Below are 25,463 nucleotides of genomic sequence, written 5' to 3' on the forward strand. Positions count from 1 at the left end.
ATTACAAGAGACAAAGAAGGACACTACATAATGATCAAGCGCTCAGTCAAAGAAGAAGATATAATAATTGTAAATATTTACGCACCCAACATATGAGCACCTCAGTACATAAGGCAAATGTTAACAGCCATAAATGGGGAAAGCGACAGTAATACAATCATAGTAGGGGACTTTAACACTCCACTTTCACAAATGGACAGATCATCCAAAATGAAAATAAATAAGGAAACACAAGCTTTAAATGATACATTAAACAAGATGGACTTAATTGACATTTATAGGACATTCCATCCCAAAACAGCAGATTACACTTTCTTCTCAAGTGCTCATGGAACATTCTCCAGGATAGATCATATCTTGGGTCACAAATCAAGCCTTGGTAAATTTAAGAAAATGGAAATCGTACCAAGTATCTTTCCCGACCACAATGCTATGAGACTAGATATCCATTACAGGAAAAAATCTGTAAAAAATACAAACACATGGAGGTTAAACAATACACTACTAAATAACTAAAAGATCACTGAAGAAATCAGAGAGGAAATCAAAAAACACCTAGAAACAAATGACAATGAAAACACGACGACCCAAAACCTATGGGATGCAGCAAAAGCAGTTCTAAGAGGGAACTTTATAGCAATAAAATCCTGCCTCAAGAAACAAGAAACATCTCAAATAAACAACCTAACCTTACATCTAAAGCAATTAGAAAAATAATAACAAAAAAACCCTAAAGTTAGCAGAAGGAAAGAAATCATAAAGATCAGATCAGATATAAATGAAAAAGAAATGAAGGAAACAATAGCAAAGATCAATAAAACTAAAAACTAGTTCTTCGAAAGATAAACAAAATTGATAAACCATTAGCCATGTTTCAACCATTTTTCATTAAAAAAAAGGGGGAAGACTCAAATCAGTAGAATTAGAAATGAAAAAGGAGAAGTAACAACTGACACTGCAGAAATACAAAGGATCATGAGAGATTACTACAAGCAACTATATGCCAATAAAATGGACAACCTGGAAGAAATGGACAAATTCTTAGAAAGGTATAACCCTCCAAGACTGAACCAGGAAGAAATAGAAAATATGAACACACCCATAACAAGTAATGAAATTGAAACTGTGATTAAAAACATCCCAACAAACAAAAGTCCAGGACCAGATAGCTTCACAGCTGAATTCTATCAAACATTTAGAGAAAAGCTAACACCCAGCCTTCTCAAACTCTTGCAAAAAACTGCAGAGGAAGGAACATTCCCAAACTCATTCTATGAGGCCACCATCACGCTGATACCAAAACCAGGCAAAGATACTCCAAAAAAAGAAAATTACACACCAATATCACTGATGAATATAGATGCAAAAATCCTCAACAAAATACTAGCAAACAGAATCCAACAGCACATTAAAAGGATCATACACCATGATCAAGTGGGGTTTATCCCAAGAATGCAAGGATTCATCAATATACACAAATCAATCAATGTGATACACCATATTAACAAACTGAAGGACAAAAACCATATGATCATCTCAATAGATGCAGAAAAAGCCTTCGACAAAATTCAACACCCATTTATGATAAAAACTCTCCAGAAAGTGGGCATAGAGGGAACCTACCTCAACATAATAAAGGCCATATATGACAAACCCACAGCAAACATCATTCTCAATGGTGAAAAACTGACACCATTCCCTCTAAGATCAGGAACAAGACAAGGGTGTCCACTCTCACCACTGTTATTCAACATAGTTTTGGAAGTTTTAGCCACAGCAATCAGAGAAGAAAAAGAAATAAAAATAAAAGAAAAAGAAATAAAAGAAATAAAAGAAATGATACTATACATAGAGAATCCTAAAGATGCTACCAGAAAACTACTAGAGCTAATCAATGAATTTGGTAACGTAGCAGGATTCAAAATTAATGCACAGAAATCTCTTGCATTCCTATACACTAATGATGAAAAATCTGAAAGAGAAATTAAGGAAACACTCCTATTTACCATTGCAACAAAAAGAATAAAATACCTAGGAATAAAGCTACCTAAGGAGACAAAAGACCTATATGCAGAAAACTGTAAGAAACTGATGAAAGTAATTAATGATGATACAAACAGATGGAGAGATAAACTATGTTCTTGGATTGGAAGAATCAACATTGTGAAAATGACTGTACTACCCAAAGCAATCTACAGATTCAATGCAATTCCTATCAAACTACCAATGGCATTTTTCACAGAACTAGAACGAAAAAGTTCACAATTTGTATGGAAACACAAAAGACCCCAAAGAGCCAAAGCAATCTTGAGAAAGAAAAACGGAGCTGGAGGAATCAGTCTCCTGGACTTCAGACTATACTACAAAGCTACAGTAATCAAGACAGTATGGTACTCGCACAAAAACAGAAATATAGATCAATGGAACAGGATAGAAAGCCCAGAGATAAACCCACACACATATGGTCACCTTATCTTTGATAAAGGAGGCAAGAATATACAGTGGAGAAAAGACAACCTCTTCAATAAGTGGTGCTGGGAAAACTGGACAGCTACATGTAAAAGAATGAAATTAGAACACTCCCTAACACCATGCACAAAAATAAACTCAAAATGGATTAAAGACCTAAATGCAAGGCCAGACACTATAAAACTCTTAGAGGAAAACATAGGCAGAACACTCCATGACATAAATCACAGCAAGATCCTTTTTGACCCACCACCCCAGAGAAATGGAAATAAAAACAAAAATAAACAAATGGGACCTAATGAAACGTAAAAGCTTTTGCACAGGAAAGGAAACCATAAACAAGATGAAAAGACAACCCTCAGAATGGGAGAAAATATTTGCAAATGAAGCACCTGACAAAGAATTAATCTCCAAAATTTACAAGCAGCTCATGCAGCTCAGTAACAAAAAAACAAACAACCCAATCCAAAAATGGGCAGAAGTCCTAAATAGACATTTCTCCAAAGAAGATAGACAGATTGCCAACAAACACATGAAAGAATGCTCAACATCACTAATCATTAGAGAAATGCAAATCAAAACTACAATGAGGTATCACCTCACACCAGTCAGAATGGCCATCATCAAAAAATCTAAAAACAATAAATGCTGGAGAGAGTGTGGAGAAAAGCAAACCCTGTTGCACTGTTGGTGGGAATGTAAATTGATACAGCCACTATGAAGAACAGTATGGAGGGTCCTTAAAAAACTAAAAATAGAACTACCATATGACCCAGCAATCCCACTACTGGGCATATACCCTGAGAAAGCCATAATTCAAAAAGAGTCATGTACCACAATGTTCATTGCAGCTCTATTTACAATAGCCAGGACATGGAAGCAACCTAGGTGTCCATCGACAGATGAATGGATAAAGAAGATGTGGCACATATATACAATGGAATATTACTCATCCATAAAAAGAAACGAAATTGAGTTATTTGTAGTGAGGTGGATGGACCTAGAGTCTGTCATACAGAGTGAAGTAAGTCAGAAAGAGAAAAACAAATACCGTATGCTAACACATATATATGGAATCTAAAAAAAAAAAAAAAAAAAAAAAAATGGTTCTGAAGAACCTGGGGGCAGGACATGTATAAAGACACAGATGTCGACAATGGACTTGAGGACACCGGGAGGGGGAAGGGTAAGCTGGGATGAAGTGAGAGAGTGGCATGGACTTATATATACTACCAAATGTAAAATAGATAGCTAGTGGGAAGCAGCCGCATAGCACAGGGAGGTCAGCTCGGTGCTTTGTGTCCACCTAGAGGGGTGGGATAGGGAGGGTGGGAGGGAGATGCAAGAGGGAGGAGATATGGAGATGCATGTGTATGTATAGCTGATTCACTTTGTTATAAAGCAGAAACTAACACACCATTGTAAAGCAATTATACTCCAATAAAGATGTTAAAAAAAAAAAAAAAAACCTGTGCATTTCACTATGGTTCTTAATTCAGTTGTGTCCCCCTGAGCTCACCAAAAGGAGCTCCTCTTGTGGGAAGCAATGTGACAAGTTAAAAAGATCACCAAACTAAGGGCTTCACTGTAAGTAAGACCACTTAACTCCACGTCTATCCTAAAGCAACTCACTTAACTCTCCGACCCTCAATGCCTCATCCATAAAAGAGAGAGGTTTTTTCTACCTATTTTCTAGTTAAGTCTGGAGTAGAACAGTTTACAAACTTTCATTAAGTAGCAGAGTCTTTTTTTTTTTTTCCCCCCAGACGAAATCCTAGTTGAAACCTTGTTACCAGAAAAGCCGGCAGAAGTGGAGCTGCCCTGGTCGAAGCAGCCGTGGAGGGCCTGGGAGCACAGCTGCTGGGCCTCCACTGCCCTTCACAGGCCCTGGGGAAAGCGGTTTGAAAACTACTTTACCCAGCAGACAGAAACCCTGAGGGAAGAGTCAGGAAATCGAATCTCTAGTTTCAGTTTACCAATACCCAGCTGAAATCCCAGTAGTAAAGCCAGATTTCATCAGGTTAAGGCTTTGATACTTGGAGAAATCCTACCCCACACCTCCCTCAAAAGGGTAATTTTCAGAACTCTTGTCAGTAATTCACATCTCAGTGTGAATAGAGGACATCAGAAAGAACTCCTTCTGTTTCCTTTTTAAGAAAAGAATATCTACTTACTGTTTTCATTGATCCCAAAAGTCATTCATGCTTGTTATAAAAACATAAACAACGACGAAAATATCAATATAAAATAGAAATTTTCCCCTCCAAACCCCACCCACACCCGCCACCAGATAAATAACTGATGGCCTTTGCTAAGCATCCTTCCAGACATCTGTGAGTACATATACATACACGAGTATCCATTTTTTCCCCACAAAAGTGTATTTTACAATTCGCTCTCATCATCTAATGATATACCACAGAAGTCTATGAACATACATAGAGAGATCTGTCTTCTCTTTAAAGAGTTGCTTAGGGCTTCCCTGGTGGCGCAGTGGTTAAGAACCTGCCGGCCAATGCAGGGGGCACGGGTTCGAGCCCTGGTCCGGGAAGGTCCCGCATGCCTCGGAGCAACTAAGCCCGTGCTCCACAACTACTGAAGCCCGTGCGCCTAGAGCCCGTGCTCCGCAAAAAAGAGAAGCCACCGCCATGAGAAGCCTGCGCACCGCATCGAAGAGTAGCTGCCACTTGCCGCAACTAGAGAAAGCCGGCACACAGCAATTAAGACCCAACACAGCCAAAAATTAATTAATTAATTAATTTAAAAAAAGAGAGAGCTGCTTAGCTTCTGATTTCAACTTTAAATTTTCTAATCTCTTTTTGATGGATGCTTAGATGTTTCTACCTGTTTTGCTCTTGCAAACACTTCTGAGATACAGACCTTCTCAATCTATCTCCTGATGGAGGGTGGGAGAATGAAAATAACCATCAACACCAAAGCCATGAAGGACAGGGAAGCCTTAGCCCATTTTTTTTAGCACACCGCTTAGAAACCCAGCCACTGTTCCCCACTAAACTCAAAAGTTTGTACTTGTCACCCCATTTTAGGGCACCCCAGAAATTCCCCCACTCCCCCACTGAGGACTGTCTAAGCCATCACAGCATCCGGTACAAAATCCAAGAACTCCTGCCTCAGTATAAGAATGCGGGGGTACTTGTTTAGAACCAAGAGAGGATGTTGGGTTGGGGAAAAAAATCCCATCCCAGTCTTTCTGGATCACCAGAGGAAACCAAACGACCTGTTGAGAATAATTATTCCTCAGGCCTCAAGCCCACTTATCAACCGACTTATGACAGAACTAGACCTTTCAACGACGTTGACTTTCTGACCCTCTGGCCTCCCACTCATCAGTAGGAAGTGGTGTGTAACTGGTCTGGAAATTTCTTCAGGGTGAAAGAGTAAAGCAGCCATAAACCTCACCTTAATTAGTCACTGATTACACTAAACATGCACATTCACTTTAGAGCCTCCCAGGTGATGACTTTTCACTCCATTTCCCTTTCAAAGCCCATCCTGTTGAATATGAAATTTAGCAGGAGCCAAGGCTTCTGACGTCAATACCAATTTGGAAGCAAAACTAAAAAAATACAGCTCCTGTGCCAGCATTGAGGATTGAGTGAACAATCTACTTTCTGTCTTTCCCAGAGAATGATCTGGTTGGATACTTCTTGAATTCTTACCAAAATGTGTTATTATCTATTTCCAAAATGCATTGCTACAAAGCACTTTTGGTTTGATGAACTTCTTGTAGTTCAGCTTTACAGTGAGCATGATTTCACTGACCGGTCAATGAGCACCTAAGTGCCCAATATGAGCAAGTCGGCTGCTAGGTATGGAGGAGGTTGCCAAGATGAAAAAAACAGGATCCCTGTCCTCAGGGAGCTTAGATTTCGCTACGTTTCAGTATGTGCGTAAGACTTGCACACACCATTAACACAAAGCTGAGGAAGAAGTACATTTCATTTACTTTAGGGAAAAAAAAAAAGAGGGGGGAGCAAGAAACTTCAGATTATAATCAGATCAAGGAAGACTTTCATGAGAGAAGGCATTTGAGATGGTCCTTAAAGGATGAACAGGATTTAAACTGTGGTAGGAGATGTCTCAAACTGAAATGCCTTCAGGAGCCCAGCAGGGACCATACCCTAGCATAAATGGGCTAGGTGTAATAGCAAGTGATGGGATCTGTGCTGAATGAATTGGATATGCCCCCATTAAAAAGCAGGTAACCCAGATAAAGACGTGGTACATACATACAGTGGAATATTACTCAGCCATAAAAAAAAGGAAATAATGCCATTTGCAGCAACACGGATGGACCTAGGGATCATCACACTAAGTGAAGTCAGACAGAGAAAGTCAAATATATGATATCACTTACATGCGGAATCTAAAAAACTGATATAAATGAACTTATTTACAAAACAGAAATACACTCACAGACATAGAAAACAAACTTATGGTTACCAAAGGGGAAACACGGGGAGGATAAATTAGGAGTTTGGGATTTACATGTACACACTATTATATATAAAATAGATAACCAAAAAGGACCTACTGTATAGCACAGGCAACTATACTCAATATCTTGTAATAACCTATAATGGAAAAGAATCTGAAAAAGAATTTATATATATATATCACTTTGCTGTACACCTGAAACTAACACAATGTTGTAAGTCAACTCCACTTCCAAAAAAACTTGGTAAAAATAAAATAAAATGAAAAATAAAAGCAGGTAACAAACACTGTGCAGATCCAACAAAAGGTACGTGGGCAGACATTGGCAGACTTCAACAGATGCCAGTCTGCAACAAAGGGAGAAGAGAATGGGGCATTTCAGGAAGAGGCAATGGAGAAATCAAAGGCACAGAGGTTGGAAAGAGTAGATTATGCTTAAAGAAAAGAAACTAACCAGTCTGACTAGTGCACACTGGAAAGGGGAGAAAGGGGGGCGGTGGGGGGGAAAGGCTTGGGAGAAAGAAAAACAAGAAGATGGGAGAAAATAACATTCATTTAAATGTTAGCAGTCTCCCCTACATTGTCTCATGTATTCTCTGCAACTGCCTTTGAAAAGTAGCTGTTATCATTCCTGTTTTAAAGAAAAATAAAACGCACATACAAAGAGGTAGTAGGTAAATTGCCCAAAGCCACGCAGCTGAGAGTGGTAGAGGTGGGGAACAAACCCAGATTTGCCAATTTCTAAAACTTCTTTCCATTACGTCACACTCTGTGCTCTGAGATGAAGTAGATGTGAAAAGTTCAGTCCAGATTGTGAAGGTCCTTGAATGGCAAACCAATTGGTTCAGTCAAAAATGTATTTGTATCAAATCAGATAAAAGGTTCAAAACATTAGGCTATACACATGTTCCATAAGTTATGAATATGAACCTTCTACACATTTCACACAAAAGAAATGCTGCTTTTACAGTACCTCTCTCTCCCCCCTTCCTACTTTTTCTGATTCCCTTTCCCCAACTCTAAGCAAGTCAAGCGGCACTGTGTTAATAATAAACAGGTTCTGGCGTCAAACAATTTGCATTTGAATCCTGGCTCTGCCACTACACAGCACATTATTGAGCTTCTCTGTTCCTCAATGTCCTCATCCAGAAAATGGGGACAATGATAGAGTCTACCTCATAGCATTATCATGTAGTGCTTGGCATAGAGTAAGTGTTCAATAAATGTCAGATTTTCATTTCATCTGAGCCAAAACTCCAACCTAGTTACGCCTAATGAGAATAAGAGGAGTCTTAGTGATAGTCTCAAAGTGAGAAAATGAAAAGCCACAAATTCAGGTATGAACTTACAGAACTGGATTGCCACTGTGGCAAAGACTGTTAGTTGCTTCCCAGTAGCCCTTCTCCCCTTCTTAGTAAAGAGAACCTCAACTTTTCAGCCGAGCACATTCAACACAGAAAATACTACCTGCCTAGCCTCCCTTGCAGCTAGGTGAAGCCATGCATCTAAGTTCAAGAGAATGAGATGTAAGCAAAATGTTACATGGCACCTCTGGGAAGTCTCCTTAAGAGAGAGAGAGCACACCCTTTCCCCTGTTCTCCTCCATTCTGCTGCCTGGAAAATAGATGTGATTGCTGGAGCTGTAGCAGCCAACTTGGACTCTAGTGGTGGGACCTCCAAGATAATTTCAAAGGGCAATAAGTTTAACAATTGGTTTATATCTAGTGTGAGCTTCGCCCTCTGTAGAAATAGAAATATATTAAGACCTTTCCATTCATAGTACGAATGACTTCATAAGATCCTTTCCCGGAAAAAATATTATGACAAGATATAAACAGCATCAGGATACTGAACTCATCAACCTGTTCCCTTTGCTTATCATGATCTATAATTATCCATCATCTCCATTCTAGTAATGTAAGCTTCATATTATTTAATAAAAATTCATATAATACTTAATATGGACCAGGAACTCATCTAATGCGCATAACAACCCTGTAAGGGATGTACAATTATCAGTCCCATTTTACACATGCAGAAACTAGTGCATAGTGAGTTTAAAGTGACTTGTCTACTATCAAACAGCTGTTAAGTAGCAGTGCTGGGGTTCATACCCAGGCAGTCTGATTGCAAAGTGTGTTCTTAACTGCTACTCTATGCGGCTGCTTTGTGAAAACTGTGATCTTGCGTGGCTCACCCCTTGTATTCTCAATGCCTAGTACCATGCCTGACAAATACTGAAGGCTCAGTAAATATGTCTTAAATGAATGAAGGAAAGACTGACTCAAAGAACAAACAGCAGGAAAATTAGAGGACACTGAATTTCATTTCATGTACTTCACAATCTGGGCTCCAAGCCACATTCTTCCAGAGATAATAAAGGATAGAGGAACCTACAATACCGTGGATCCAGATCCTACAGGCAAAGGTCTGAGAGCACGTACTGGCTTTAACCAAGAACAGTGGCTGAGGCAAATGATAAATCTTCCCTGATAGAAACACCATGTACACTTAGCTTGCTAAGTCACAGAGTGGTGGGTTATCAGAGGTGCTACAGGATTTGTCAGTAGAATCCCGTAGCACTTCTATTTTGGGACAATAGGAGAACCTTCTTGGTCCCAAAGGATTGATTTTAGGAGGTAAAGTTAGAGTTTACAAGAGCCATTTCTAGCTAGACCTCTGCAATGAAAGTTACCCTCTCAACCGGATTTTTGTGGCCACTCTTAGGAGATGAGCTCACACTCTGGTTGATCAGGTTCACCAGAGGAAACCGTAAATGTAAAGACAGATCCTTTCTCTTCCTTCTCTCTTACTTTGTGCAAGAAAACGGAAACATTTCACGCAGAGCCAGTGCAGTGACAGCCACAAACTTAGGGGGTGAGAGCAATTTCTAATCCCAAGAATTGGGAAAGGGGAACAAACAGAGGCCTAGTGTCATCTTAGCTGCCAACCTGACCTTGAAGGAGCCAAGGACCTTCAACTCCTGGGTTTTTTTTGTTGTTGTTATTGTTTTTAATTAATTTATTTATTTTTGGCTGTGTTGGGTCTCCGTTTCTGTGCGAGGGCTTTCTCTAGGTGCGGCGAGCGGGGGCCACTCTTCATGGCGGTGCGCGGGCCTCTCACCATTGCGGCCTTTCTCATTGCAGAGCACAGGCTCCAGACGCGCAGGCTCAGTCATTGTGGCTCACGGGCCCAGCTGCTCCGTGGCATGTGGGATCCTCCCAGACCAGGGCTCGAACCTGTGTCCCCTGCATTGGCAGGTGGACTCTCAACCGCTGCACCACCAGGGAAGCCCTCAACTCCTGGTTTTAAATAAGAACGAAATGCTCTTAGGAGGGAGAAGAGAGGGTTTACTTTGTCAAAGAGCAAAAAGAAAGTTTCTTACATTCAGGGTTCAGACTATACTAAAATTTTCAAATAATCACACTGTTTTCCAAGGGCACGTTCACAACTTTTATATAAACTCCAACTGTGCATTTAAACCTCTTAGGTACTTTGGGCTCTCCTAGTGGTCTGAGTGGCCTCAGTTCTGAGGCTGAAAGAGTCCTTTTGCCATAATGTTAATGGCTTCTCCCTAATGAAGCATTGTCCCTGCATTTGCAGATAAGAAAGCTCTTTCAACACTCCCATGAATTTTGGCCACTTTATTCCCTCCCAGTCTAGGAGTTTGTAAGACTCTTAAAATTCACATGCCTCCTCAAAATTTCATGTATGAAGAATCAGCACTAGGTAAAGATACTGATTACATAGGCCACACGTCAGAACCTTTATGGTGATATGAAGAGTAATTCAATATGGTACCTTAGTTGCATTATCTTCACGCAAACACATGTGTGGTTCCTGTCACCAAGTGGCTATCGTACTGGAAACAATAACATCCAGAACTCAGCAGGACTAGTCTAATCCTACCTGAGAGCTCAGCAAAGGACAACTAACTACAGAATCTCGAAAGGAGCAAAAAAGCTTAATAGCTCTGTGAAACACGGCATTCTCTGTCACAAATAGGAGCTGTAACAAATGCTCCCACATTGACAAAATGTGAACGTGCTTGTTTTTCTAAGAATGGTTATCTATACATTCTGTCCTGGGTTGGACTTCAAATATTCCATTCCATTGTCTCCGTTTAAGTCCACTGGAATTTGTCAGACCATGTGTCCTGACTTGCAATTGGAAAATATGGTCACCACATTGATGGAGAGTTTGAACTATGCTCGGCAGCTGTTACACAAGCTCGAAAGAAAGATGAGAGCAGAATAAAAACATACCACAAGTTTGCCACCGCGGAGCTGATACAATTCAGAAGGGACAGAGGTTTTTCCCATGGCTGCAAATATGCAAACCACGCTCAGCTAAGACTCTAGCTTCTCGGTGTAAACCCGACCCTCAACAAAAAATGACATCCACCTTACTCAGAAGGAAGGGAAGTTTGCGAGTGGGTCTACTTCAGGCTCTATGACCACAGGTATTTCTCCTTTCTCAAGCCCCTAATTCTGTTTGAGTGTGGCCCTGGCACAGGGATCATTAAAACCTCGGTATTCAAAGGGTAAGATAAATCGTTTGGAAATGTACCATGTTGATACAGAGCAGAGCTTAGCCATTTCTTCATATAAAACATCTGTAGAACAAACCAGGCTGCTTTTTCATCAAAAGGTGAAACACTACTTCATGTCAGGGAATTTTTCACAGACCTAAAACAACTGGCAATATGTGAGATGTGTAGCAAGGTGGCCATGGCCTGAAAGCAAAACCACATCAGTTTTATCAATGATACCAGAAGTGAGAGAGAAAAAGGGGGGAAATATAATAGAAGCCAGATGAGGCAAGAAAAAAGTGAGTCATAGGCAAAAAGGAAATTCTGTAAACTTAAATAATAAATGGAAATTAAAATTTCAGAGGGGATTGCTGATCTATAGTCAAAACCTCTATTCTAACTTTGAAATCTCAGTGATAAAGTAGAGATGAAAAGAAAAAAAACTCCACAATGGAGCTTTTAATAAAAGTAAGTAAATAAGACAATGGTTTTCACGGCCATCTATATACCTTCCTACATCTCTTAATTTCATTTCCTTTCTTAGTTCACCAAGGAAGATATTGCCAACCTACCCACAGGATCTAGCCCAGATTCTTGTTCCTGGCACTGTGCCCCATAAACAGGATGATGCTGTGTTTTCAGTTGGTGATATTCAAGACATACCTTAGGTTTTTCTGGAAGGATCCATGACACAGCTGAAAGAGGTGACAGCAATTTCTGCCATGCTTTGAAACACCCTCTCTATTTCCAGTTGAACTTGTTTACTAACTCTGAAGTCTCCAGACCAGTCTCTAGATTCTGTAGGATCATTGAAGTTACTCCCAATGATGGCCATTTTGAACAAATTACTCAAGTCCAAAACAACCAAAATATTGTATATACACATCTCACATTTCAATTAAATGTTCCAGCTTGGTGATAGAAAGTTCAAGTCACTGAAAACTGAGGCTCTCCAAGGCTTCTGATTCCTGAGTTAGGAAGGACACTCCACCTCACAGACCAAACAATGGCCATGGTGATCTTGAAGTTCTAGAATCTTCCATCTGTGATATCATTATAGTTATTTGTTAATTATCACCCATAGACTAATAATATATTCAAGAGGGTTTGAGCATCTGTTACTCTTTGTGGTCCAGGATGCTAAGATGGGCCCATTACACAAACTATTTTATTTTCCACAGTTAACATAAATCAGTTAAAAATGACCGTACGTGGTGATGAATTCTAAATAGTGCCCCATAATTAATAATGGCCATTTCAAGGACAGAACAAAGTGAGTGATCTTTCTCAAGCCTTCTAAGGACCTCTATAACACCCATCCCCCCATCCCCCTCCCAGCATCTTAGACAGCCCTCACCAGTGTAGCAACAGTGGAATAAGCATGTACTTGAGAGTCAGATGGATCCAGTTTCAAATCCCAGTTGTCACTTTTTACCCATCTTGATCTGATCAAGTCACTCAACTTTTCTGAGACTCAATTTTTCTCATCCATAAAATGAAGATAACAAAAGCCATAGTATAGGGTTTTATGAGTACCATAGATAGAACGTATATAAAGCACATGGCACTATGCCATGCGCATGGCACAGAGTCAGAACCAGTGGCCACTCTAGAAATTCTACAAAAGAGAGGCTCGGGGTAACATTCTAGTTGGAAGGGGCAGAGGAGGGATATTGATTTGAAGCTGAGATTACATGCTGTTTTGGCATTGGTCAATTTTTATTTAATGTAGCTTGTGGTATTATGGAGATTAAGGCCCCCCAATAACCCAGGCAACTCTTTGACGCTGCCAGTCGTGAAGACTCATAAATGTACTTCTCTTCAACACCCACACCATCATGAAGGTCAGGTATTCAACATCTTCCAAAGCCAGGGTCCCTTTAGGAACTAACACAGTCTTCTTTAATCCTGACAGTTCAACCTTCTTTGAAAACAAAACCCAGAAGGGTTTTCTTACTTGGTTTTATCCAGCTGAGGTCAACCCATTGAGGCACATTCCAAAATAAACCAGTCTCGTTCCGGTAAAGTAAGTAACAAAGTAAAGGTTTCACAATCACAAGGGCTACGTACAATGCTCAGGTCCATAAATTCAAGCTATTTTTCTTTTGTAAATGATAAACAGAATTAGTAGCTCTCTTCAGTCCTCTGAATAAAACATGAAGGAGGTGAATTGATCCAAACCCGGAATGCTTCAAAACAGGTAATAACAACTGCAAAAGCCTTATAAACCTACCGTTTACCTGGGCCTATATCTAGGAACCTCGGTAAGAAGCATTGTGCCACCACGCCAGTCTAGATTCGGAGGTGCCACAAGATTTTGGCTTCCTTGGCTAATACCAGCTGGCAGAACAAGGAAGGCACTCCTTGATATTCAGAGAATAATTCCATTTCATTTCAAACTTGGATCCAAGCTTTGCTAATCCTATACATTGCCCTATTCAATGAACATTTACTAAGCAGTGTAGTACAATGAACCTAGTGTCTGGAGTCAGAGTGTAATAACAGATACCACTTATTGAGCTCCTACTGTGTGACAGATACTGTGCTGGGGTGTTTTATACAGGTATGTTGAAGTCTCACATCAATAATGTAAAGTGACTACTAGTAAGATTGTTTGTAAGGACTTCCCTGGCAGTCCAGTGGTTAAGACTCCACGCTTCCACTACAGGGGGCACGGGTTCAATCCCTGGTCAGGGAACTAAGATCCTGCATGCCGTGCAGTGCGGCAAAAAAATTTTTAAAAAATAAATTAAAATTGAAAATGATCCTTTGTAGATTATAATAATGGGTCTCCCCAAATCACCCAGCTATGTTTCCTATTCTCCGAAAACCCAAATTTCTGACTCCAAGCTACACATTGTCTGTAATTCTCATGCTGATTCCTATGCTGCTCAGCCACCCCCGCCACCCCCAGAGAGAACGATCATTAACTAGAAGATAGGATAACATTTTTTTATTCCTGTCTTAATGTAGTTCCTGCATGAGAAATTTCGAGCCACTACACACAAAAATATGGCATTATCTTGTCTTCATCTGAAAAGTATTTTTCTCATTCCTTTGCTTTCACCAGAAGCACCATTCAGACATCAGGACACACTGAATTTATTCCCAAGAAATCTTGAAAGGTTCTTTCCAGATCTGGGAATCAAGGTACTTTCTTAGCCTCCAATCAAGAAGCGTCATCTGTCCTTTCACGGCCTCATAAATTCTGACCTAGTAAACCTGACCCAAGCTTGTACAGACAAAATTCACCAGCTTCCCAGAACAGACAGATCAGGGGCTCCAAAATATAAGTGATGTGGACATAGGGTGTGTATGTGGCGGGGGGGTGGGAGTGGAGAGGGGGTCTTTATATGTTTGAGGACTACAAGTATTTGAAATATGAAAAGAAACTGGAAAAAATATCTCTTTAGACAGTAATTCACCCAACTGGCTAAGAATAGTTCAGAGTGGCTGGAGAGCCTGGAAGTCAAGCCTTTAAAAGCATCGTGTTTTAGGAGTGATTGAAACCAAATACAGTATTTCTAAACTCAACAGAGGAAGTAACTATTGCTTTCAATTGTAATAAATCTGGTTCATCTGATGGATTATTTTCATCTTCAGGGTCTGGAAGCCCAGTACCAAATGTCTTCAAACAAGTCTTGTTCCTCCCAGCTGTCAGCACGCTTAGCACCTAAGCAAGCCCATGCTCAGGCCTGAGGCATTCTGGGCTCTAATCTAGGCCTCGTTGCTGACTCACCAAATGGCCATGGGAAGGCGTGTAAGGTCCTGGCTCCAGAGTCCGTCAGTATTGGCAGTGGTCAGAATACAGGTGGGATCAGTAGGTGAAACCCGCCTGTTTTCACGCCAGGGGGGAACAGACAGAGAATAATTAGTAGAAATGAGACAATGTGAAGTCCAGAGTGGGGCCTCTCCCTGTGTACTCTGAGAGGACCCCTTTTCCTTACTCTTACCAGCAGGAAATGTGGGCTGAGTTAATCAACAACATGGATCTTGGTAAGCAAGCTGGAGGGAGAGAATTTATGTTATTTTTCTCCTTTGGTGAGAGTGAGCTTACCAAAGAATAAAAGGCAGATGCCTCAGTGTTATAGGTAATACAGTGGACTATTCTGGAGTTATCTATAGACTCCTATACTGATACAGAGCCCCTCCAACCTATGCTTTTCTTCAAAATCTCTGCTCTCATACTCAGAACTGTGGAATGAATGAATGAACAAATAATGAGATTGTCCTACTTACCCACCTTAGAACCTTAGAGAGCAAAAGAGTGATTGTCAAAGCTTTAGAAACTCACAAAAGCTCCTACATTGGGGGGAGCAAAACAGTTATAGATTAGTAAGGTAGATACTGCAGACAAGCACTTGCCTTGGAATCAGAAGAGGTGGATGTGCGTCTCGGGTTTGCCTACTTACTTAGTAGTTGAGCCCTTGGAATTGACCAGTTTGCTGCCATCTAGTTCATATTACTGTGGCTCATTCATACATTCAGTCAGTCATTCATTTAACTAATAATTCTTGAATGCTGACTGTATCCCAGATTCTGTACTAGGCAATGAGGCAGAGAAAGGAATAAAATAAGCCCTGGGCTTCTTTCCAAATGCAGCCTCTGAAACACATGTATAAATAGAAACACTATCATGATGACATTTGAACTTCCTTAATAAAATAGCTGCCACTTATTGAGCAGTGTGCCAGGAACCCTTCGTAAATTATGACATCCCTTAAAAATCGGCATTATCATATTCATTTTACATATGAGATAACTATAACTCTGTGAGGTTGAGAATCTTGCCCAAGGTCACACATCTTGTAAGTGGCTGAGCTGGGATTTGAATCCAAGAGCGTCTGACACTAAACCCGTGCTTTTACCGCCCTATCACACTGCCCGTGTGTGATGTGGCTATTAGCCAAATGGCTGCTTATTTTCGATCAAGCATACAAGTGGTAAACAAAAGTATATTTTGCCCTATCCAGCTTCTGAGAAGGACAACAGATCTTTGTGAACTCAGTCCTGGCACAACGCAAGCTGTCTGAATCATCCCCTAAAACTGAAGGTTGAAAATGAAGATGACTAAAATAGTCCTGGGCAGAAAAGGCACATCAGCCTAATCATGGCCTGATAAGATGACACGCAGCATTTATTACCAGTGGAGAGAGACTTGATGTGCATGGTCCCTGGGACTCAGTGTCAGGCCAGTTCTGGATTGAAGGGACAAATGGACTCCCATTTTTCCTTCAGGGATTATCACGATCATTTAGCATCACTGGTGATAGGGCAGTCCGGTCAGAATGTTGCATAAGCAGCAGTTTTCTAGATCGCTTGTGTTGATACAGGTCAGTGGACAAAGAAACCTTAAAATTCCTCCTCACATAAGTCATGGTTGCTACCATAAGGTCCAAGTTTAAGCATTAACTCTTCACCGATTCATATTCAGACAGCGGTAACATTTCTGCTACAACTAGGTAGCAATCCAAACAAGAAACTGCATAAATGATTCAAAGCGTGTGCTCATTGACTCTCAGTCACAAAAGGTCAGGGCCGAAATGAAACTTCAAGAGCATCTGACTCAACTCTCACTTTACAGATGAGAAAACTGGAGCTCAGCACAAGGAAGTGACTTCCTCGTGGTCATGGTAATCGCCTACTACATACTGATAAAGAAGTAAAGGTCAAGGGGGAAAGGATGAGGTAACGGACGTGAAATAAATTCCTCATCCTTCTCGGTCAAATATTAAAAACAAAACAAAAAAAAAACCCGAGGTACACGCAAGTTATTTTGTGTTAGAGATGTAACCAGCAGACGGGCTGAAAAGAAAAGCAGCCCTGATACGGCTACTGACTAGCTGTGTGACCTTGAGTAAACTCCCTGGGCCTCAGTCTTGTCATCTATAGCAGGGGTCCCCAACCACTGGGCCACGGACCACTACTGGCCCGTAGCCTGTTAGGAACCGGGCGCACAGCAGGAGGTGAGCGGCGGGCGAGCGAGTGAAGCTTCATCTGCTGCCCCCCATCGCTCCCCATCGCTCGCATTACCTCCTGCACCATCCCTCCGCCACCCCGATCGTGGAAAAATTGTCTTCCGTGAAACCAGTCCCTGGTGCCAAAAAGGTTGGGGACTGCTGCTCTATAGAATGGGGGTAACTGTCATTGCACGGCTCATTTCCTAAAGTTCTTAGGAAGAACAAACAGGAGAGTAAATGTAGGAAATGGTAATAGTTCTCAGCCCCAAACAGGGATGGTTTCTAGCAATTTCTTCCATTCATTTATATAATAGGGCTCCCAGAACAGCCCTCACAAAACCTACACTGGCTTCCTTCCCCAGAATGTCACCCAATGCTACGGTCTACTCTTTCTAGTCTCTGGCTAGAAAAAATTTAAATCTGTGAGGTAGAAGTGCAATTAGAAAATATCGAACTAAGGTTCTCTCTCTCCCCTCTAATCCAGACCTTCTACCTGTTACTAGGTTTTCTCTTTGGGATTTGAGATTCTTTCTTCTAGAGTGACTCATTGTAAAAGGGGAAAAAAAGTCCAAACCTGATTTTCCTCCCTTTGTCACAGAGGCACTGAGTAGGGTGTCAATCAATGTCAGTGGACACATATCCTTCACTCTAAAGGGTTTTAATTACAAGCTGGCAGAGAGTCAGTAGCTGGCGGGGCTAAGAACAGTCAGCCCAGGAATCTGCTGTAGTGCTAACAAACAGGAGAAAAGCATCATCTGTGCTCCTCTGTCCAGTATTTATTATTCATGAGTCTGAAAGGAAACTGTGGCTCTACCATTCTAATCTCTGGAGACATGCTTATGTACACACACAGGCAAACACATACCACAGAAGCACGCAGGCAGGCACCCTCCCTGGCTGGGTGAAAAACTAGTTTCTAGCCCTCTGAGAGGTTTTTTGCATTAATGGATTGGGTAGTCCCACTACGCAGAAAATCAGAGTGACATTCTTTAGAGAAATGCCCACTTGGTCCAATTTTCTTGTCTAAATTATCCAAAACCCTTACACTCTTGATATGGTTCACTTAAAGATCATTACTCATGTTACTGAGTGGGCTGCAGAGAGATCGTGCCTACGCAAGGCACGCTTCTCGGTGCTGGAAAATGACAGGAGTGAGCTACAGTACTGAATGTTCTGAAATTAACTCAAACTTGCAAAGTTCCATCAGCACCATATAAGGGAAGATATTTATCCTGCAGCTGAAGGTGGGGAGGGGGAGGCAGAGGGATGGGGGCATTAAGTGATTTACAATTGAAAATGTTCAGATCAGCAGACAGGCTAAAGGTCCCATAGGATGTGGGTAACAATTGACAATACAGCCATTGGTAGTTGTGTTTAATGTAAACCAAGAACATGGGGCTTCCCTGGTGGCGCAGTGGTTAAGAATCCGCCTGCCAATGCAGGGGACACGGATTCAATACCTGGTCTGGGAAGATCCCACATGCCGCAGAGCAGCTAAGCCCGTGCGCCACAACTACTGAGCCTGCGCTCTGGAGCCCGCGTGCCACAGCTACTGAGCCCGAGTGACGCAACTACTGAGGCCCGTGCGCCTGGAGCCTGTGCTCTGCAACAGAAGCCACTGCAATGAGAAGCCCGTGCACCGCAACGAAGAGTAGCCCCCGCTCGCCACAACTAGAGAAAGCCCGCACGCAGCAACGAAGACCCAACACAGCCAAAAATAAATAAATAAAATAAATTTTTAAAAAATTATGTACAAAAAACACCCCCAAGAATGTCAAATTAGAAGAGTTTACTAAAAAAAAAAAAAAGTCTGTGACTTTCTCCCAACTTCATTATTTTATTTGGCACATAAAGACTATTTGCCACATGTCATTTATAAGTAAGATCAAACGAGCACTCTCTTGAAAGAAACTGAAGAAATGATCGCCTGAACATGTAGGTAGAAATGATTATCTTTAAAAAGGGAAGCAAAACCCAATTAAAAGCTTCTTGTACCTTATAATACTCCCCAAAGAAGCGACTACGGTCTTAATTAGCTTTCCTCCTTATCTCTGGTAAAACAGGCCCGCAAAGTTTTCTGTGTCAGTTCCACAAAGGCATTCGAAAAACATGTGATCACCCACATGGAAGATGTTTAAGCTCATTTCCATCCTATTCGAGACTTATTGCCAGCAATGTGTGGACGTTTGTACATTTTGACGAATAATTATGGAAAGTTATGAGAGAAGCTGTTAGGAAAATTGGTTCCATTAGATAGGAAGGAATATTCTTCCACTATTTCTGTAGGCAGAGGTCTAATATCATAATAAGTATGATTCACAAAATGAATTTCAATTCATTTTAATGGAAATTATTCTCTAAACTAGGATGATATTCTCTCTCATCCAGAATTCGATTCTGCTCCATTGTATTCTTAAAAACACAATCAGAAGTTAATTGAAATTTACTTTTAAAATATTTGATGCGTACAGAGGATCTATTTTTGAAGAATGCCCTAAATAAAGGTATTTGCAGACATCCTGTGTTGCTTCCCACTCTCCATTAGCCAACTCCGACTTTCTGATATTTTGGTGAATGCATCCCTTACCAAACACAAATAAGTATGGTATAGCTTCTACTCAGAAGACTTCGTTACCAATCTTTCCATATTAATGGTTATCACCTCCAGCTGAAATGCACAAATTTAAAGTCTGACTCATCTAAAATCACAGAGCTCTTGTTTGAGTCTGAAGCTACCGTCAGCAAAAAGGAGGTCAATTTACCTCAATGCCCTCTTGCTGCAAATGCAAAACAGGCTTCCCGGGGGGTAGAATATTCGGGTCGTTGCCGGCCAAGAGATGGCTTTTTATCATGCAGAATGTTTCTCTGTTATTATTATTGCTGTCTTCTTTTTCCTAGTGCAAAAATATTGACAAGAGAAAAGGGAGAAAACAAGGGATTAGTCAAGCTCCTCTCTCACATTCTGTCTGACCTTAACCTTCCTACCTCTCAGTGGTAAAACTGCTCTTTGCTTGCCAGCAGCCTTGGAGTGGGCCCCAGGCCAGCGGTACCCAGCTGCTTCTCTGGAGCCTGGATCTGGCTGTGCAGCTGCCCCAACTCTGCCCAGAGATGATCTGAACATCAATCACTGCCTCACTTTCAACCGGTGTGGAATGTAGCCCAGGAAGCGATGTATGAATTTTGCTTCCCACAGAATTCAGCGCTGTGCTTTCTATAGATGAACTACACGGCCGGCCTGTTTTAACCACCTCCGTCCCACTTTGTAGTCTGTCTTCATTCATTTTATACAGGTCTCCCTACCCAGAGCTGCATCAAGACAGTCCCATAGTTTCGAATTGTACCATTTGACTAATTGTTATATACCGTTAAAGTAGCCATTTTTTAAATACAGAGGGGGGAAAAACTCATTATTCAGCATAATAATAATTACTGTGATTTGGCATGATAATAATAATAACAATGATAATAGCAGCTATTATTAATCAAGTGCTCACGTGGTTCAGACAACATGCTACATGCTTTATGGACCTTATTTCATTAAATCCCTACAAACTTCCCGTGAGGTCGATTGCCTTCATTTTACAAATAGGGAAGCTGTGACTCAGAACAATTAAGTTATTCAAAATCATAGCAGCTGGTAAATAAGAGAGATGGGATTTAAACCCTATTCTGTCTCCTTCCCAGATGCACCCTCCTGACCTCCAAGTTTATGATTCTTAACCAGTCAGCACACTAGAATCACAATCAAATTTGTATCTCTAGAAGTGGGACCCAGGCATCAGTAATTTTTTAAAGACTCCCAGGTGTTTCCATATAGCTAAAAAATTCCTGAAGTTTTACTGAAATTTTATTCTCAAAAATATCTGTGGTACACTTTGGTTACTTACAGGCTGCTGCATTCGAAAAATTCAGTTTTCCACCCATGAGTCTTCTTGGATCCTCGCACAAAACACTTCACTTCCGGTCACCGAATGTGTGGAGGTTTTTCCCCCACATCAAGCAATTCTCTGCGACACCAGCTAGGTGTCCTACAATTTAACTCAAATCTGATACTACCTACATGGAGATAGTGTCCGATTTCACAGGTTAAGGGCTCAGTCCCATAAGATGGCCCATCCCCCAACAGACACACACACTTCAGACGCCGGTCCCAAGTCCAGGTTATTACCTGTGCTTCTGGCCGGCTAGATCAGAAGTCCCCACAACACCCCTCCTTGGGTTCTTGACCCATAGAACTCAAGGAAACACTTACTTACGTTTAGCAGTTTATTACAGGTTGTGATAAAGGATACAGATGAACATCCAATGGAAGAGATGCATAGGACAAGGCATGGGGGAGGGGCACGGAGCGTCCGTGCCCTCTCCAGGCCCAAAACTCTGCCCAAATCTCCACGTGTTCACCGACCTGGAAGTTCTCCAAACCTCGTCCTTTTGGGCTTTTATAAACGCCTCATTATTTAGGCATGCTTGGTTAAATCATTGGCTATTGTCAAAATTCAACCTCCAAAGGCCTCTCCCCTTTCCAGAGGTCGGTGGGTGGGACTGAAAGTTCCAACCCTCTAATAACGTGGTTGATTCACCTGGCAACCAGCCCCCATCCTAATTGCTTTCCAAAAGTCACTCCATTAACATAGCAAAAGACACCTTTATGGCTTTCAACACTTAGGAAATTCCAAGGGTTTTAGGAGCTGTGAGCCTGGAACTGTGGAGGAAGACCAAATATATGTAAAAAATATCTTTTAGTCCTCTAAATGACCAAATTTATATTTCTTATAAATCACAATATCTCAGTGGACCCCCTGGGCTTCCATTTGATCTTGTCAGCTAAGGGGCCAAGTTTGATCTCGGGCCAGTTATTACCATTTCCCCTGTGTCACTCTCCTTGTGATGGAGGTGGGCTGCACGAGCTCTAAAGAGCCCAGGATCCATGGTTTAAGTTGAAATTTGGGAAGATCCATTTACTTTAAAACCTAAAGCTGGGCGTTCCCCGGTGGTCCAGTGGTAAAGAATCCGCCTTCCAATGCAGGGGACGCAGGTTTGATCCCTGGTCGGGGAACTAAGATCCCACATGCCACAGAGCAACTAAGCCCACGAGCCTCAACTAGAGAGAAGACTGTGCGCCTTAACAAAAGATCCCACATGCCTCAGTGAAGATCCCGCGTGCCGCACTAAGACCCAATGCAGCCAAAAAAAATAAGGAAAATACATAAATATCTTTTTTTAAAAAGATACATCTTTCTGGGGCTTCCCTGGTGGCGCAGTGGTTGAGAATCTGCCTGCCGATGCAGGGGACACGGGTTCGAGCCCTGGTCTGGGAAGATCCCACATGCCACGGAGCAACTGGGCCCGTGAGCCACAACTGCTGAGCCTGCGCGTCTGGAGCCTGTGCCCTGCAACGGGAGGGGCCGTGATAGTGAGAGGCCCGCGCACCGCAATGAAGAGTGGCCCCCGCACCACGATGAAGAGTGGCCCCCGCTTGCCGCAACTAGAGAAAGCCCTCGCACGAAACGAAGACCCAACACAGCTAAAAATAAATAAATAAATAAATAAATAAATAGAGTAGCTATTAATTTAAAAAAAAAAAAAAAAGATACATCTTTCTTATTTTAAAAAAAACCCTAAAGCTACCCAATTTTACTGGTCATATAATTGGAGCTAACTCTTTCAACACATTTTGATTTTCCCAGCTGGACAACTCATCCTACCCTTTGGTTTCCTGACGCTGGCCAGAATTTCCAGTGACCCCTGCCCATGTTCTCACCTAAATCCTTACTCTTCAGGCATAAGTAGCAACTACTACCCTCACTGTCATTGTTCTTTTCATTCTTTCAACAAATATTTACAGAGTAAATATTCTGGGCCTGGCTCTGTTCTAGGAGCTGTGAATATAACATTGAAAAAATAGACAAAAATCCTGCCCGCATAGAGTTTATATTCCAGTAGAGGGAGATAGACAACAAATGACTAAATAAATATTTCGTCTCTCTGGTGGTGACAAGTGCTAAAGAGAAAAAGAAGGCAGAATACAGAGCTAGAAAGCCAAGGGTGTCATTTTGGATAAGGTGTTCAGGGCAGGCCCCTCCGAAGAGGGTGTGGTTGAACAGAGGCTTGAGTGAAGGCAAAGGACAAGATCATCTGATGGAAGCATGTTGCAGTCAGCTGGAATAGAACAGTTTTCTAGAACCGCACCGCACAACTTCAGGGAACTCCTCGTGGGTGAGGTTAGGCCAGGGCTGAAGCTGCAGCCGTGCAGTTTCGAGATGAGAATAGTTCACCTTAGCCTAACCTGGTCTTTTAGCTCCTACTTCCAAGGCCTTTGCTGTCACATACTCATTGAAATAACCTTTGAAAGAGGTCTGTTTAGCAAAAGAAGCAGGCTAACAAACACAGTAATAATTAAAGGCATGCTAGTAAGAGAACAGAGTTGTTACAGTCAAACAGGCGATCTGACCTCAACTCTATCTTATAATAGGTGTTTGACCTTAACCAAGACAAATCATGTCTCTGTACCTTAGTTTCCTTGTCTGGAAAATAAGGAGGGTACTAAGCAAACAAATGAAAGCTTTTACAATATCTGGTGTAAAACAATTGCTCAATAAAATAATTATTGTAATTCAAAACATGGGGGTTGTATGGGAACTAGTCCTAGAGACAGGCAACCTGAGATGAACTTCCAGCTCCATCACTTCCTAGGCACGTGACCATGAGTAATTCGCTTAACTTCTCTGAGCCTCACACTCCGCACCTATAGACATGGGGATAATAATTCATGCCCGACCTCAAGGGTTGTTACATTTTAAAAAATTGGAAATTGTAGAACACTGTTTAAACATTTGGGGTCTTTTTTTTTTTTTCAACTAGATGAGAGAATACAAAGGTAGAGGGTAAGATATGATCTGAGAACTTGTATTGGCTCAAAACTCAGGATCATGCATTTAGTGATTCCTGGCAACACAAACAGCCATTCTAGGAAAATTTTTACAAAATCACAACGATGGGTGATTCAGTTCCTCTTTAACACTAATCCTTAACTTTTCTGGTCACCCGAATGGAACAAAATTATTTTTTCTATGTAGAATTATTGAAGCACAGACGTCTACAACCGGAAGGGATCTTAGAGTTCTTCTAGTCTAATCCTGTCTTTGTACAAGTAAGGAAATTGAGGCCCAGAAAGGTAAAGTGCCTAGGCAAAGCCACACAAGGAGTCAGGGAGGGATCCAGAAGCAGAATCAGATACCCCGACCCCCCTCCGCCCCCCACCCCCAGACTCTTCATGTTTTAGGAATCTTCTTTGTTCCATCCTGTGTCTAAGCCTCAGTCCCACCTATTTTATTGCATTTTGAAAGCGGTCTTTGCTTACAAAAGCACTCCCTGGGTATTTTTCTTAAATAAGAGATCTATGCTTCCTCATCCGATCGTAGCCACATGCACATATGAAAGTCTCGTATTGCAAATCTCTCCTAATAGTTCACGTTGGTAGTTGAAACAGTACCAACAGTTGGACTGCATTCAATTATATAGTAGTTTCTCTGAGGCCATTTAAACAGACTACAATAAAATTCCTCTTACCCTTAGAAAAATCCTATTTGAATAAAAGAAAAAAGAAAGGAACAAGCGGCTTTGTCAACCAAAAACCATTAAAACCCACAAATGGGTTCAATTGCCAGAAAAATTCTAGCATGCCCAGAAACAACAAAGCACAGATCTGGCCAAAGGCGGGCCAAATGGGAGGATTCCTGTGGAGAAGAATAGGAAGTACCGTACAGACAGACAAGACTTGTCATCTCACTTGACACTTTCTTCCAAAGCCCTGGAAGCACTAAAGTGGCAGATCTGGTTTTCCCTAATGACACCACGCTGTGGGGGAATAATGAACCAAGGCTTCTCGAATGGTCTCCAAGGAGCCTGCAGCATAACATGCTCAATGGAGAAGGTCCTATAAAGCCCATGTTCCACCTCCGGGGAAGTTCCGGTGACATCATCTGAAAGGCTTGGTCAAGGTGAAGAGGTCAGTGCAGTGTAAGAATGTTCTACAGCACAACGCT

At 41.5% G+C, this 25,463-nt stretch overlaps 1 long non-coding RNA gene across 2 annotated transcripts in view; it reads right to left on the reverse strand.

Moving 5' to 3' along the window:
- Positions 1-21,816, reverse strand: part of LOC132357733 (uncharacterized) — a 329,214-nt gene extending 307,398 nt beyond the window's left edge. For both annotated transcript variants that reach the window (XR_009500286.1, XR_009500287.1), the window contains exons 1-2: positions 21,675-21,816; positions 20,181-20,312 (exon numbers count right to left, since the gene is read on the reverse strand). This is a non-coding gene — a long non-coding RNA (uncharacterized LOC132357733). The remainder of the gene's footprint in view (positions 1-20,180; positions 20,313-21,674) is intronic.
- Positions 21,817-25,463: the final 3,647 nt, after the last annotated feature.

Source organism: Balaenoptera ricei, chromosome X (genome assembly GCF_028023285.1).
Source record: "Balaenoptera ricei isolate mBalRic1 chromosome X, mBalRic1.hap2, whole genome shotgun sequence".
Classification (NCBI taxonomy): domain Eukaryota; kingdom Metazoa; phylum Chordata; class Mammalia; order Artiodactyla; family Balaenopteridae; genus Balaenoptera; species Balaenoptera ricei.